Here is a 15,465-nt window from a genome sequence, read left to right as displayed (position 1 = left end):
ATCTTTGCAACCCTCTTGCTGCCCTTGGCAGATTTTATGAGTTATTATTATCCATCCACCCTTATTCCTGGCACAGGCTGTCCTCGTAGCGAAATAATTCCTGGGGTTTAGGCAATTCTGTTAGCTGAGATGCGCTACAGCTACACCCTAGACCCAGGGCAGGTCTTTTGGATGCACCAAGGCCTTTGTCATAACAGAAGATGTGCCAGAGAATGAGATCATTGGTGAGGCCATCCTGATGTGACCACAAACAGACTCAGATTCCACAGTTCTGCAGGTTGTCCAAATGAACAGGCTTTCAGGGACCCATCAGCATTCCTGGCAACTATTTCTGAAGGATCTCATCCCAGGAGAATCATAAAAATTTGGTGATCTGAAAGGCCCAGAGATACCTTCCAACCTTTCACCCAGCTCCCTCTTTATATAGAGGGAAAGCTCAAGGCCCAGAGAAGAGGAGAGAATTTGTATAGCCAAGGGCCAGTTGACTCCCACTGCTGCTATATTAGTTCTGTATTACTTGACCCTCAAAACAGGTCTCCCATCAAACTACTTTAGGTCTTTCATTGGAAATTGTTTTGAAATTTTAATACAAAAGAACACTACGTGCAAACGATTGCATAACTGCATTTGTTGATGTGTTTATGAGATGACTGCCTGATGTCTGTCTAGGGACTTGAGAGTGTCAGAGCTGGGGGGGGTCCATGGTGCTCATCGATCCTATCTTACAGATGTAACCTAAATCCAGCTTGTTTAGTGACTTGCTCAGATCACATAACAAGCTGGTGTCTTATAACTAAGAGGTGTGTCATTTTCTGGTGCCAAGAGCTAACAACTTGAAAAGTTTGAGGGAAGAGCACATCTCACTGGCAGAGTCTTTGCCCTGAAGGTTCTGTTTCCTGTGGAGCCCAGTGCAGCACATGTGTAGATGCCCATTGTCCCTAGCTCCCTATGAACTTGGAGTCCGTCTTGGAAGTTATGGTGCAAACACAGCTCAGCTTCCCTCCTCCAAGGCTCAGTTTTAATTCTGCTTCCTCTAGGAAGACATCCCTATTTTTCCTAGCATGCCCCAATTCCTCTCTTCACTTCCCTCTTTACATTTCTTATTGTTGATCCTACTCCACTTCACATTGTGCTGGATACCTGACTCCAAGGAAAGGGAATTAGCTGTGTTGAATATCTACTAGAGGCCAGGATTTGCAATGATTATCCATTTAAGTCTCTCAACAGCCCATGAAAATTGTGTCCTATCCCTTTCTGGGAAGGCAGGGAGCTAAGTCTCAGAGAGGAGAGCCAGCTTGCCCAAAACCACACAGTGCATACCTCGTTAATCTTGTCAGTAAAATTTTATTGCACACCTGCTGTGTACTGGGCACTACACTTTAGGTGGGACGAAGCCCTTTATCTCATGGGAGGCTAATGTACTAATGGGAGAGGCAGAAGATAAACAAGTCGACAAATTTCCTTCAAGCTCCATGAAATAGGATTGCTTAAGTGTCCCATAATTTCCCTAGTTTTGCTCCCACTGCTAATTCCATCAGGAAATCTCTTTTCCTAACTTTAGGTGTTCAAAATCTGCACACTCAAAGGGCCCTTCTCTGGGAAGCTTCCTCCAGCCTCTCGAACTGGATCGGAAGAGCTAACATATATTGAGCACTTACATGTGTCAGAGTACTCTAAGCTCATTGCGTGGTTTAGCTCTTCCTCTCCACAGGGTCAGCACTATTAATATCCAATTTTACAGACCAGGAGATTGAAGCTCAGAAAGGCTAACCATGCCCTGTATTGTCTCCTTACTGGCTGTGATGGTAGAGCTAAGGTTAGAACTTAGGCAGGTTGTCTCTAGAGCCCATGCACTTTATATCATTCGGTCTCTGGCAGGACTCTTTTTACCTTGAGCTATGTTGACAGATGCGGGTTAAGGCAGCCTGGTGTCAGGGGGGAGACCATCAGAAGGGTGGATAGTGGTCCAGGTCTGAGCTCAGGCTCAAACAATTTTGTCATGTCTTTGGACCTAAGATGCTCAAGGCCTAGTGGAAGATTCAAATATTCATCATATAGGATCATCTGTACATAAATATCCTCTAGCATAGCCTGAGACTCAGAGTAGACACTCAAATGCTTGCTGAATCTGGATAAAGCAAAAATAGTACTCTTGACCACACTCTTGACTCTCCAAAAAATTAGTTCCCTTAGTCTCCATAACTGAGATCGGAGATCTGAGATTCTAAGCTGCCTTAGAAAAAAGTGATTTATTTTCCTTGTTTGTTATCTGATTTCTCTACAAATACACTTCATGCTAGCTGGGCCATGTCTGTCTCCCCACTGTGAACACAGTATAGCTCATCCAACATATAACACACACAGACATGTGATTATTTATCAATAAAGGATTTTAAATGTGAAGACTTGCTTTTTGGTCACAGGACCACAGCTGATTGGTCTGAGTCATGTGTCCACCCTGGTCCAATTGATTTGTCTCTTCCAAGGAATTTGGAATTGGGGCTTTGAGATGGAGTCAGTTGGCTATGGAAAAGGAGTCAAAGACACCTGTGAACTTTGGGACTGTTTCAATTACCAGGCTGTGAAACAAATCACTTCAGTGGTATACCACAACCATTTATGATACTCATAGATTCTGATGATCTGGAATTCACACAGGGCACAGTGGGAAGAACTGTGCCACCATGTATGGGGTCTTAGAAGATTCAAAGGTAGGGGGCTGGAATCATCTCAAGTTTCATTCGTTCACATGTCTGGCTATTGATCCTAGATGTCAGCTGGAGGCCTTGGTTTCTTTTCACGTTTTCCCACCACATGGGCTAGTTGGGGCTCCCTTCAGAGCATGGTGACTAGGTTCCAATATTAAGTGTCCCCCAAGAGAGGGCAGCCTGGTGGCTCAGCAGTTTAGCGCTGCCTTCAGCCCAGGGCCAGATCCTGGAGACCCGGGATCAAGTCCCACATCAGGCTCCCTGAATGGAGCCTGCTTCTCCCTATGCCTGTGCCTCTCTCCCTCTCTCTGTGGATCTCTCATTAATAAATAAAATCTTTAAAAAAATAAAAAAAAAAAGTGTCTCCCAAGAGAAAGCCTGGTGGAAGCCATATTGTCTTTTATGATTTAATCTTAGAGGTCACATGATGTTATTCATGACATGCATTCTACTTACCAACGTGGTCACAAAGTCCTGCCCAGCTTCATCAGAAGGAGAAACAGACTCTGCCTCTTGATGGGGAGTGGCAGTTTCTGGAAGGACATGTAGGACTGAAACTATTGTGGCAGTTAGTTTGGAAAATATGGTGTACCACTGGTGCTGAGACAAATCATTTGGGGTGCAGCCACGATGGGTTATGTGCAAGAAGAAAAGTCAAAGATAGTTTATAGGGAAAAGAGCTGTCAAATAGAGCAGATAAACCAGGGACTGCAGGAAGAAAATATCATTTGACCAGAGAGAGTCAGAGTATTGCAGGTTGGGTTCTCCAAGAGAGATCCTTAGAGTTTGGGGTACAAGGTATTTAGGAGTGAACATCTGTGAAAGGAAGTGAGAGGAAGCTATGTGAGGAAGAGGAAGAAGTTGACCTGTGATAGAGGTCCAACAAAGCATTAGCCAACACAGTGGGTATTTTGGAATAAATTTTGCCTGTCAGGATGTCCCTTGTTAGTCTGAATGGCTGGGCTTTGACACTGGCCAGCTTAGTCACAGGATGTGGGCCACTCCAGTAAGGGCATTGCTGGAGGCTGGCCTCTATAGCTAAGGCAGACTCCTGAGGAATGGAAAGTTGGAAGCTGCCTGCTGGCAACATTCTCCTCAGCCTTGGGGCTTTTTTTTTTTTTTTTTTTTTTTTTTTAAAGAAGGAGGTGGGAGAGATCTGTGTCCTGTATCTCTCTGCCACAAGAGGGAGGACTTTCCAATTCTTGCGATCTGGTTTGTCTGTCTTACAAGTGGGTTCAATGAAATAGCCCTCCGTAATTATGATATGCCACTCTCCATTGAGTTGATTTCCATGTTTTGCAACCCAATATACCAGCCTAAGGCTCTGGGTCTCCATTTTTCTACCTTAAAGCAATGGGGTTGGATGGGCCTTCCCGTTTTGAAATCCAGTGATTCTTATCCACTTGTCCACTGCCTTTTACATAGCCAGCTCCCCAGAAAGTGGAATACAGCTCACTTGTTGTTGAGAGCTTCTTATCAGATACAGACCCAGACAGACACAGTCTGGCTTAGCTGTTCGTGGGATTTATTCACCCTGTTCAGAAAAAAGCACCAGGTGATATCTGAGCTATGGCAGCAGCCAGCTGGCTCCCAACACATTCCAGGTATAAAAATAGTGTGTAAGGAACACCAAGCTCCAATAATTCTGACTTCAGACTCTAGAAACTCCAAAACGGCCTGGAAAATGTTGGCAAATCCATTTTCTGCCCGTGAGTCTACAGGTTCTTTCTTTGCAAGGCACAGCAGTGCTGTCGGAAGCCAATTGTTGAGGGCATGAAAGACGTGGAGGCGAGGCAGTTCCAGCATCAGACTATTGGTTGTAACATTCTTCTTCCAAAAAAGCAGAGAAGCATAAATTTGGAGGACACGGGGCTTGCACAAACCTCAATTTAAATTCTGTATCTGCTGTGTGCTCATCATTAGCCTTAGTCTCACTTAGAATATTTCCCCAGCCTAAAGGGATATCCAAAATCTATCTCAGAGGCTCATGTTGAACACCGAAAAAAATATGTTATAAAGCATTTAGCACAATGCCAGGCACATTCTTAAATATTAGTGTCAAAGAAGAACATACATTTTCAATTATTGAGGCTCTGCTCTGTTCCAGGCACTGTGATAAGTTACCAAAACTATCAACACGTGCTTTTGACCTCAAGGAATTTCAGGATAGCAGGAAAGAAAATTATTATCCTAATATAAACTCTTTCATATGCCAGCCAAGCAACTTCAGACAAGTAATTTCATTTTGTAGGTTTCTGCTTCCTATAAAGCAGAGATAATTCTACTTAATTCATAGACTTGTGTTAATGACTAATGATATGTGCTAGAGTATCCGGGACATGGCTACCAGATATTGAGTATCTCTTATTACTCCAGGACCTCTGGTCTGGACTACTGGCCTTCACCATTCTATGGGTTGCTCCTCACCAAAGAAGATGTGCAAACACCCTGAAGCCTCAGGGTGTCTGACCTGCTTTAGACTTTATGGGACATATTAAGGCAGAAGTTTAAAATAGTAGTGGACCAGGAGCCAGGAAACACCAGGTTCAAGACTGTGCATTGCCCCTTTATGATTTAGAAAAATTAAAGTGCCATACCATACTAGTGTCCCCATTTATTTGGGGAAGGTGGGGGCAGGGAGATTTGGCATTAAGCAGCCAGGGTTTATGGTACTGATTGCTCTTTCTGTGTGAAATCTTGCAGATGAGCCTCAGTTGGAGGCCTTGGTTTCCTGGTTTGTGCCATGGCTCTAGGCTCTATCTCCTTTAAATGGGCATTATTCTCTTCAGCAGGGTAGTGTATATATCACGGATTTAATTTTGTGTCTAGCTCAATGATTTATAAGTGTTTCCTGTTATTATTAAATATTTTTATAACTCAAAACTTAGGACACACATATTCAAAACAGTATTGAGATGAAGAAATAAGCATGCAGAATTAATTTACTCTGATGTTTTATGTTTACAATCTCAGTGCCTGACACATGGGAAGCACTCCATATCTATTTGTCCTATCCCCCTTCCAGACAAGTGTCACCTTCAATCCAGGTATTATTTTTGAAAAGCATTTCTGTTTTCATGTTTTTAGTCTGACCTTTTTTTTTTTTCCTGGACCTTGAATCTTCTCCCTGTGGATGGAGATTATTTTTCCTGACCTGGAAACTTCAGGCAAGGTATCCCATGGGGAAAGTCATGAGGCAAGCGAGATGTGCACTTATTTGCAGATTGTTGATGGTCTTGAGTCCGGCCTGGGGTCCCCAGGGTCATGCTCATTTGGCACCATCACTCCAGGCTGGTCATGATTTTGTGCCTTTGGTGATTCATGTAGAAGGAACGAGTAAATCCCTGGCGCGCGTGCGCGTACACACACACACACACACACACACACACACACAGAGGCACATGTGCAAATTCCTAATGACTCATGTTCTCTCTTAATGACAGCTGATTACCATGGAAAGCTGGATGGCTCTGGTGAATCAATCTTTCAGTTCCCAAACTGACAATATAGATACAGTGATTCACTGTTCAAAATGGAGCAAGTGGGGAAACCATGGTCAGCTTGGCTACTACATATGATCTTGGAAGCTCTGAGCATGAAGACAAATCACATTTCTGGACTTTTGAGAGAACTATGAAACCCTCTAAATTTAGATTGGGCTCTCTTCTGGCATCAGTCATCTCGGCAAGGGATGTCATTTTCTTACAAAAACCTGAACTGAAATCCTAATGGCCCATCAGCCTGTGCATTCATGTGATCCTGGCCAACAGCGATCATGTATAGCAGGGATATCCAGTTCAGTTACAGAATTATTGCCCAGCCAGTCCCCAACTTGCTTGAAATCATCCCCAACCTGTTTGGAAAGGTGCTAATAATCTCCAATTGACTCTCGGGTTCTCTGTGGGCAGTGTGTACATTCATTCTCTCAGCTAACCTCTTCCACCCCTCCACAAGATACTCTCACTCCTCAGAATTTAGAAAGACACTCATTGTTCAAATGATTGATCCAAGACCTCATGGTGGCAGAGCCAGGAACTGAGCCCCAGTTGGTGTGATTCCAGAATCTACACTCTTCCTACTACACCATGGTGAGGCCCTCCACTAACCTTGGTTTCTCATTACATAGCCCAGTTCTCAACACACTATGGGCACCCAAACATAGCTCACTTAAATGAAAGGAAATGGGGTAAAGCTTGTGACACTGGACAAAACTCAGGGTTTTGTTACTCATAAAATAAGGAGTTTGGTTAAATAATCTCTTGGCTTTACTCCTACTTGAAATGGTTTAGAACCCTGGTTCTCAACAGGCTATACATTCAAATCCGCTGGGACACTTTTCAAAAACACCATTGTCCAGGCTTCTTTCTAGAGCTTTTGATTTAATTGGTCTGGAAAAGAACCCACACATAATTATATTCTAAAAAGCTTTCCAGTGATTCTAAGAAGCAGGCAGGATTGAGAACAGAGTTCCCTGACTCTTCCATGCTTGCACCTTATTGGTAAAAATCATTGATTCATTGCACATGCCAGGAACTTGAGGGAGTGAGCCTTCTCTCTGCCCTCCATTGTCACACTCCATGTACCACGTCCCTCTACTTCTATATTTGCTCCAATCTGTCCAGTGTCTTCTGTCCTGGTCTCCCCTAAGAAGTCACTGCCACCCTTCTCCTGCACAAGTGCCACTGTAGGGGACCCTGATGGTTGTCCAACCATCTGTGTTGCTTTCCTCCTTATCTGAAGCTTGATTTTACGCACGTATTTCTCTCTCCCCCACATGGCTCAGGGAAAGTGGCTACTGTCTCCGTTTTAGAGATTGATCCTAATAGAGCTAGTCTGGACATGGCACATCCCTGGGTAGATTCTTCGCCTTCTCTGCTGAATGTGAGCGATGAAGCATACAGACCAGGTTGTCCCTGGCAGCCATTCTGTGCCTAAGAAGGGAAATAGCCTGAGGATGACATGTACATCCAGATGCATATCTCCATGTCATCAGGCTGTTTCCCTTCCTAATACATATTACTATGCTGTATATACTACTAGTATACATAGAGAGTATCTGGAACACATTAGACATCCAGTAAATATGTGATGAATCATGAATGAATGACCTCATTATCTGACTGGAATTCTGGAATCAGGTCAGCCCAGTTCCCAGTGTACCCTAGAGCAAAGGTTGGCAAACTTTTTCTGTAAGTGGACAGTTTATATATATTTTAGGCTTTGGGAACCACTTGGTTTCTGTCACGAAATCTCCTTCCCGTGGTTGTACAGCAAGAGTAGACATAGGTAATATGTGAATGAGTGAGTAGAGCTGTGTTCCAATAAAACTTTATAAATATAGGCTGTGGGCCTCATTTGGCTATATTTTGCTGACCTATATAATGCAGGGCAAAAGGGGGAAAAGTTGGACAGGTAAGGAATGACAAATATTTGGCTTCTCTGCAGAACGTTTGTCTCCCATGACAGATGTCACTAATCAATTATGACCCTCTTTCATGTCAAACCTGCATTTGCTCTCATGCCCCTCAGCCAAGTGCTGTCAATCAATCAGAGCCCATGCACTGAGGGCAACCCCTTTACCATCCCTGCCTAGATGGAAGCCCTGGGGTTGGGAGCTCAGATAGACCTGGGGTTAAGACTTGGGTTTTCCACTTCTGTTCTGGGTGACATTATTCCAGACACTTCCTCTCTCTGGGTCTCGGATAGATCTAACATTGGAAGTTTTGCTGACAGGAGCTTGAGAGATTAAATAGGTAAAGATTTCATAAAAAAAAAAAAATAAAATAAAAAAAAAAAAGCAGCAGCCTGCCTGCTTTTGCTCTGTTTGCTATGTGGTCAATTAAGCAAGGAAATATAATTTAAGCCAGTTGTGATAACAGAGTATTAGAACCTGAGCTCATATTTTTTTCCTTTTCACCTTGCTGAGTTATTGAGGGCTTACTGTGGCTGTAGTGGCAGGGAATGGCCGACATCCCATTCCAGATGCCACCTTTCCTCTCATTGTGCCACTTGTCAAGCTCTCCAAATATGCCCCTTTCACCTTCCATTTCTGTGTTGTTTTCATTCTGAGCCTCCTGACATGTTTAATTCCTCGGCTAAGCCCTCTCCCCGTCCAAATGTCGCCACCCTTGTCATACAATTTATTTTCCACACACATAGAAAATCAAGCCGGAACATTTTTCTCTACTGTGGACTCTTGAGAAATAGCCTTTGGAGCAGCCATCCATCACAGTGGCAATACTACTGAGAGTAAATTCTTTTCTATTTGTTTAGCACTTCCCATTCTAGATCAGGTTTCATCCAGAGCAGCCTGTGTCAGCAGAAAGAATGCCCTTTCGTTGGGCATGGATTGGTCCTATCAATCAAGGAAAGGGAAAAGGAAGCAATCTGAAGCACCTACTATGAGCTAGCCACCATGCAGAGTGGCTTTACATATCCAGTTAATCCTCAAAGTCATCCTGGGAAGGGGTGGTTAGTACCCATTGTGCTGAGGACACAAGGGACTCAGAGAAGCTCAAGGAGAGAGCGCCATTTGGAGTGTTTTCTGAATCCTGGTTCTATCAGTCAGGTTTCTCTCCGAGACAGAGAACCAATAGTACAAGTGTGCAGGCATGTGCACATGCATTCTTCCCTATCATCTCTGTCATCTATCTCTACCTGAGGGATTACTTTTAAGGAATTGGCTCATGCAATTATGGAAGCTGGCAAGTCAGAAGTCTGCAGGGCAGGCTGGCAGGCAGGAGATGCAGGTAAGCGCTGATAATGCAGTCTTGAGTCTCAAACCCTTAGCACAGGGCAACGGATTGGAAACTCAGGCAGGGTTTCCGTATTATAGTCTTGATGCAGAATTCCCTCTTCTCAGGGAAATTCAATTTTTGCAGTGAAGGCCTTAACTGATTGGATGAGGCCCACTCACATTATGGAGGCTAATCTGCTTTACTCAAAATCAAGTGGCTATAATTGTTAATCATATCCACAGAAGACCTTCGTTGCAACATCTACATTAGTATCTGACCAAACAATTGTGCAGCCTAGCCCAGCCCACTGCCACATAAAATTAACCACACTAGTCCATTGCTATATTTATCTCTCCTACTTCCTCAGGCTTGGGCAAGTTCTGAAAGCAAGCTTTAAGTTTTCTTATGTTTGGTTGATAATTTAGGGTGTGTGCAGGGCCAGCACAGGACATGGAAATGAGGAGACTGCCATCAAATGAAGGTGGCAGGTATGTCCTTCACAGTAGACTTTTGGTTTAAATTTTAGGGTCTTGCTTCAAGAGCTTTATGGGCTCTTTTGTGCTCCTAAGATCTGGATGTCCTAACAGGGCTTCTACGTCCCTCCATCTTAAGCTTTCTGCCTCCATCTGCAGATGCAGTGCTCCACCCACAGTGACTGGATGTGTCCTTTCTAATGAGCAATGCTCTGCTTACCTCTGTGCTTTCTCACACACCATCTCCTCTGATAGAAACACTCTTTCCTGCTCTACCTTCTGCCTGTTTTCCCATAACTCTGAGATGATCCCTTAGGACTCAGCTTAATTAATGCTCTTGGGAGCTTTCCAAGTCTGTAGTACGGCTCTGACCCACAAGTGTACGTGGCTGACCACAGTGCTTATCACACTGCCACCTGGTTAGCTGTGAGCATCATGTGGGCGCAGTTGGTGTCTCATTTCCTTGGACCTCCAGTGCACAGAGTAATAATGTCTGGCACATGGTGGACATTTAATAAATATTTGCTCAATATCGCGTGAAAGAGAAGAATACCATCTTTGATATCCTTGGTCTTTTTAGTTGTTTATGAGGGTTTTGTACCCACCAGATTACTGAATGTGAGTTCCTCCTGTCATTATATCATAAATGTTCCTTATGAAGAACTAAAGAAGCCAAGAGCGGACCAACTCTTCTCAGTGGAATTCCTGTCAGCCATATAATTTGCTCTTTTCATAGGAGGAGGATCTAGTGAGCTGGCCTGTGTCTAGCTCATGAAGGGTGAGTGGAGTGGTCTGATGGAAACATAGCATCGTTGCCCTGTGGACTTGTCCCAAGGCTGCTCCAGAAAGAGTGGCAGGAGGATGACAGGTCCACAGGTTCAAAATTACTTCGAGATGGTCTCAGTCCCATTTACTGTCCTCAGGAACCTTCTCCCAAGTTTGACGTGGACACATTGGAACACATGGAGACAGTGATATATATGTGTTTAGTCTGAGCTTGTCCGGCATGGCTGAATCACTGTGGAGTGCAGCTGCCTTGAAAGGAGAAGAAAGATGGGGTGTTCATCATGGCAGGCCAGTCCTTCCTCCTCCCATCTGCTGATGCTCCAGGGCTGGTCATCATGTTATTTCATTTTGCTTTTCTCTAAAAAGGACATGGATGCCGTCTGCATTAGAAAACCTTAAGGAATCCTGTTCAAGTCTATTGATTTCAACATCTTCAGAATATTTATTTTTAATTTATTAGAAATTACTGAGGCATGGAGCTGTGCATTAGGAATGCAATCTTGAACAAGGAGATTCAGACCTGCCCCTCAGGGAACTTAAGAGCCCAGTATGGGAGACACCTCTGCTATGCCAGATCTGTGCCCAGAGAACACAGAAATAGACACTGCTCTCCATGAACCCCCAAACTGAGACTCCGGCGCTCGGCCATGGAGTTTTACACCTCTCACCTGATTTCATCTTCACAACAATCCTTTGAAGTGAGGGATAATCCCTTATAATTATTCTGATCCTACAGATAAGGAAACAGCCTCAGAGTCTTTCGGAGACTTTGCAGAACAGCTTCAAATCTGGAAAGGGTAGACTAGATTCACACCGGGGCTGACTGGCTGTGTTACCCTAGAGGTGCGTGCAACACACACAGTGGGGGGCATTTGGGCCAGGCTTCAAAGAATACGTAGGAATCTACCATGAGGAAGACATGGAGAGAGAATTCCAGGTGTGGACATAGTGCTGCACCTGGAATGTAGGATGCTCCTGGGGTCACGAGGTGGAGGGAAGGACAGAGTAGTTGTGAAGAGGAGTCCTGACTATTTCCATAGGGGATGGAAGCCCTTGGTTTTGTTTAAGCAATAGGGTGCTACTACTATCAGAGGGCAGTAAGAAAGAACTATCGAGACAGTACACAGAATTGGCCAGTAGGGGGTGAGAGAATGTGCAAGGCTGGAAGATCAATAGGTCACTAAGTGGTCTTGTAAATCACACTTCTTCCTTGTGGGCCCATCGGATGGGTCAGTCTGACGTGTTCCTTTGAGCAGCTGCTGATCGTGGTTACTTACTGGCTGGTTAGGTAGATATTTTCCCCCCATTTCTAATTACAGACTCTTTAGCCAATATCAGAATTTTTTCAGCCACATGAAGAAACAAAATAAATCCCTGTATTTATGTAATAATAATTATGATGTAGGAGATGCTGGGATGCATGACCCAGACCTTGCCTCTGCACTTAAGGAATTATTCCTCCAGCTGCTGGGAGGGCTGCCAGCAGACAGCCCTCCATTCTTAGTCCCCTTTGAGGATTGCATCAGCTGAAAAGAGCTGTCTTTCCTGAGATCACACGGTCTTCGTAGGGCAGCTTACATCCAACGACTGAATTCTGGGGGTGAATATAAATGCCTGGCTCCCTTCCCCTAATTAGGGATAACAGAGAGGCCCTTCCCACTTTAGAACTTTCTGTAATGTTGGCTGAGACCTCTGTTGAGGTTGCACCATAACCCACATCTTCCTCTGCCTGGCCCTTCCACCATCCCTTCTGTTTCAGGACGTGGGGAGTCCTGAGAACATTCCCTGATAAAATCTCTGCATGCACATCTCCAGCTCAGCCTGCCACTTGGGGGACCTAGCCAGTGACAAGTGACGATTGTAGCTAATGTTTATTTGTGCCTGACAGCATGTGAAGGAGTTTATATACATAGTCCTGGTTCATTCTTACAATAACCATGGCTCATAGGGAGCCCCTAATGTTACTACAGCATCACATCCGCAAAGGATTTTCCTATCCTATCTGTGATCCTATGTAAGCTTCAATCCTTCCTAGAAGGGAGAGAGCCAAGGATTCTTAACCCCTTTAGACTTATTAGAAACTGAGGACCAACAGAAAAATCATTTTCCCCAATATGAAAAATCTAGGAATGTTGCAGAGTTGTCTAATTTTCTGGTCTGTTCTGCTGCATGTAGATATTCCTATTTCTGACCAGCTTTTTAATCTACTAATATTCCAGGCAGGCTGGGCTAGGGATTTCCATTCCCTGGCTTGAAAGCTGGGCATTTATCAGCCTGTCTTATAAACTCCCACTCAAAATGTGTGACCTAAGACAAAAATGGAGAAGAATGGCTTTTATATGTTATTGGTGCCAGGGAGGCCCTTAGCAAGTGACCCCAGTGTTTCCAACGGCTTTCTACTGAGCTGCCTCAGGGGCTCTTGGGAGAAGGAAGAAAAAAAGAAAGCAAAGAAGGGAAGAAGAGAGACTGGAGAATAGGGCCTGTGAAGGAAAGAAGAGGAGAGCAAAGGGGAGGGGGGAGAGGGAGGGCAGGGGGAAGGGGACAGCAAGAGGCTGGCCGCTGCTCTAGGAAATCGACAACCACAATCTTCCTGCCCATGAGGCAGTCGCGTTATTTGGGGCTTTGAACTCCTCAGGACAGTATGCTTTATCATCTGGAATAATAAACGCCCGCCCGGTGGCCCGAGGAGCGGGCAGGGGTGCAGCTCCGCTCTGCCAACACCGGGCAGCCTGCTGTCTGCGTCTGCACAGAGGAGCCCGGGAAGGCATCCTCCCAAGGCCCGGGGGCCAAGAGGGCTCTCCGTGGGTGCCCAGTGAGCTTTGCAAAGTCAATAAGGGCTCCAGGGCCTCTGGGACCCTCTCTTCCTGTTGGTGGGGACTCTGACATGATAAGGGCCCTGGAAACAGCTCAGTATTTTTAGCTCTCCAGTTGCTTTGAAAGGAAGAGGGAAAGAAACAGAGCCACAACGAGCGATTTATTATTTTTTAGGACATAATAGCTAACAGCTCCAAAAACACTCTGGATGTGCTCCGCAGCTCATCGACGAGCACATCAACCACAGAATGAGGCAAGAACAAACCCCACATGCGTCCCTGTACTGGCTCGTGCGGCCGCGGTGCCAGGGAACCCACTCTGCTGCCTCACCTGGAACCAGGGATGCCATTCACCTGTTGGCGGCTCCTCATTCCCATGATGAAAAGTGTTCTGGTTTGATGACACTAAAGTTGAAGCCCTAATTTCCTAGGCCACTAGGAGGTCAGGGAAATCCCATGGAGGTGGGAGTCAGCCTAGAGACCAGAGCTGTTAACTCACTTGCTGGGACCTTGGACGAGTGGCAGGCTCACCTTGAGCCAAGGTGAATTCAAAAATCTTTGAACTTTCACATCAAACGAGCCCACAGATAAAGTGAGGAGAGGTCCTGAGAGGCCAGGTGGGTCCCGGCGCTCAGCGTAAAAGATATTTGTGGAGTGAATGAGTGAACAGAGGTAACTCGGGGGTGGGGTGGAGGGCTCCCCTTAACCCTCAAGGTAGAAGAAATGGAACGTTTTCCCACTACTGACAGCATCATAACTGCTCAGCCTCCCAGTTAAGGGGAATCAAGTGAGGAAACAGAGGCAGATGGGCACAGGGCCAGGAGCAGCTGGCAGAGCAGAGGGTGGACAGCCGGGGGCTCGGGGAGTGTAAGGCGTCTCCAGGGCCCCAGCCATACTGCAGGGGTGTGTGAGGCAGTGCTGCCCTGTGGGGGCAAGAATGCTGACCCAGGACACGGAGGCCCTAGTTGCCTTTTACTTGCTGTGGAGACCCTGGGCAGAGCGAGGCCCACTCCGACCTTCACTCTGCCTGAGTCTCCCCTTACTTTCTGCCCTCTGCAGCAATGTGCTGTGACGGCCTCAGGGCATCCTCTGTTCCCTCTGTCCCCTCTCTCCAGAATGCTCCTTCCAGCCTCCTAACTGTTCTGGCCACCCATAGGCTTGCCCAGCTCCATTCCGCCCTTAGGAGAGGACTCTAAAGATGCAGTGCTAACAGGAAGTTCAGAGGGGGCCACACGCTGGCCCATGTCCATCAGCAATGGCTCCGTCTCCAGGCTGATGTCCAAGCATTCAAGGCCTCCCTGAGGTCTGGTGCACAGTTCCAGTTTCAGCACCTGTGTCTGCTCTTTTCCATGCACTTTGGGTTCCAGCCACATCATTCCCAGGAGGCACCACACTTTCTCAGACGTGTGGACCTTGCATGTGCTGTTCCTTCTGCACATGTTCTTCCCAAACTCAAGTATCTGTTGTGTCTGGGGTACTGAGTTCCAGAAGGCCTCCCGGAACAGATCCCTTCCTTTTGTGCACAGTCCCACTACCACCGATTATGGCTGCAATACTCCATTGAAGGGGACAGGGGGAAAAGGAGGAGCAGGTATGGTCACTGCTGTAGCCCATGGCCTTCCCGACTCTTAGGACTCAGTAGTTCTCAGAAGAGGATTACATTATGAGTATATGTATATGAGTATATGTATAAAGATGCCTTTTCTTTCCACTTTGCATTCTCTTGATTCCCCCCAGCAGGCCTGTAAAACACATTTATAAAGATGAAGTCTATGTACCTTTGAGGATGTCATTATTTTGATCTTATTCTAGAACAGAAAAAAGAGGCTTAGGGGCAGAAGCAGAAACCTTTCTTCATTCCCTCCCTGCCTTCTCCCCTTCCTTCCTTCTTGTTTATCATTGCCCAAGGCCTACAGAAATACTAAAGAATAAGATGGACGAGATCCCC

General features: G+C 45.6%; 1 long non-coding RNA gene across 1 annotated transcript in view; it reads right to left on the bottom strand.

The window, feature by feature from the left end:
- LOC111095950 overlaps positions 1-15,465 on the bottom strand; it is a 60,416-nt gene that overhangs the window by 32,941 nt on the left and 12,010 nt on the right. The window contains exon 2 of the long non-coding RNA XR_005359747.1: positions 3,165-3,241. This is a non-coding gene — a long non-coding RNA (uncharacterized LOC111095950). The remainder of the gene's footprint in view (positions 1-3,164; positions 3,242-15,465) is intronic.

The sequence above is a fragment of the Canis lupus genome, chromosome 5, assembly GCF_011100685.1.
Source record: "Canis lupus familiaris isolate Mischka breed German Shepherd chromosome 5, alternate assembly UU_Cfam_GSD_1.0, whole genome shotgun sequence".
Lineage (NCBI taxonomy): Eukaryota > Metazoa > Chordata > Mammalia > Carnivora > Canidae > Canis > Canis lupus.
Note: the sequence above shows the minus strand (reverse complement) of the source record. Positions and strands in the feature narration are given on the sequence as shown.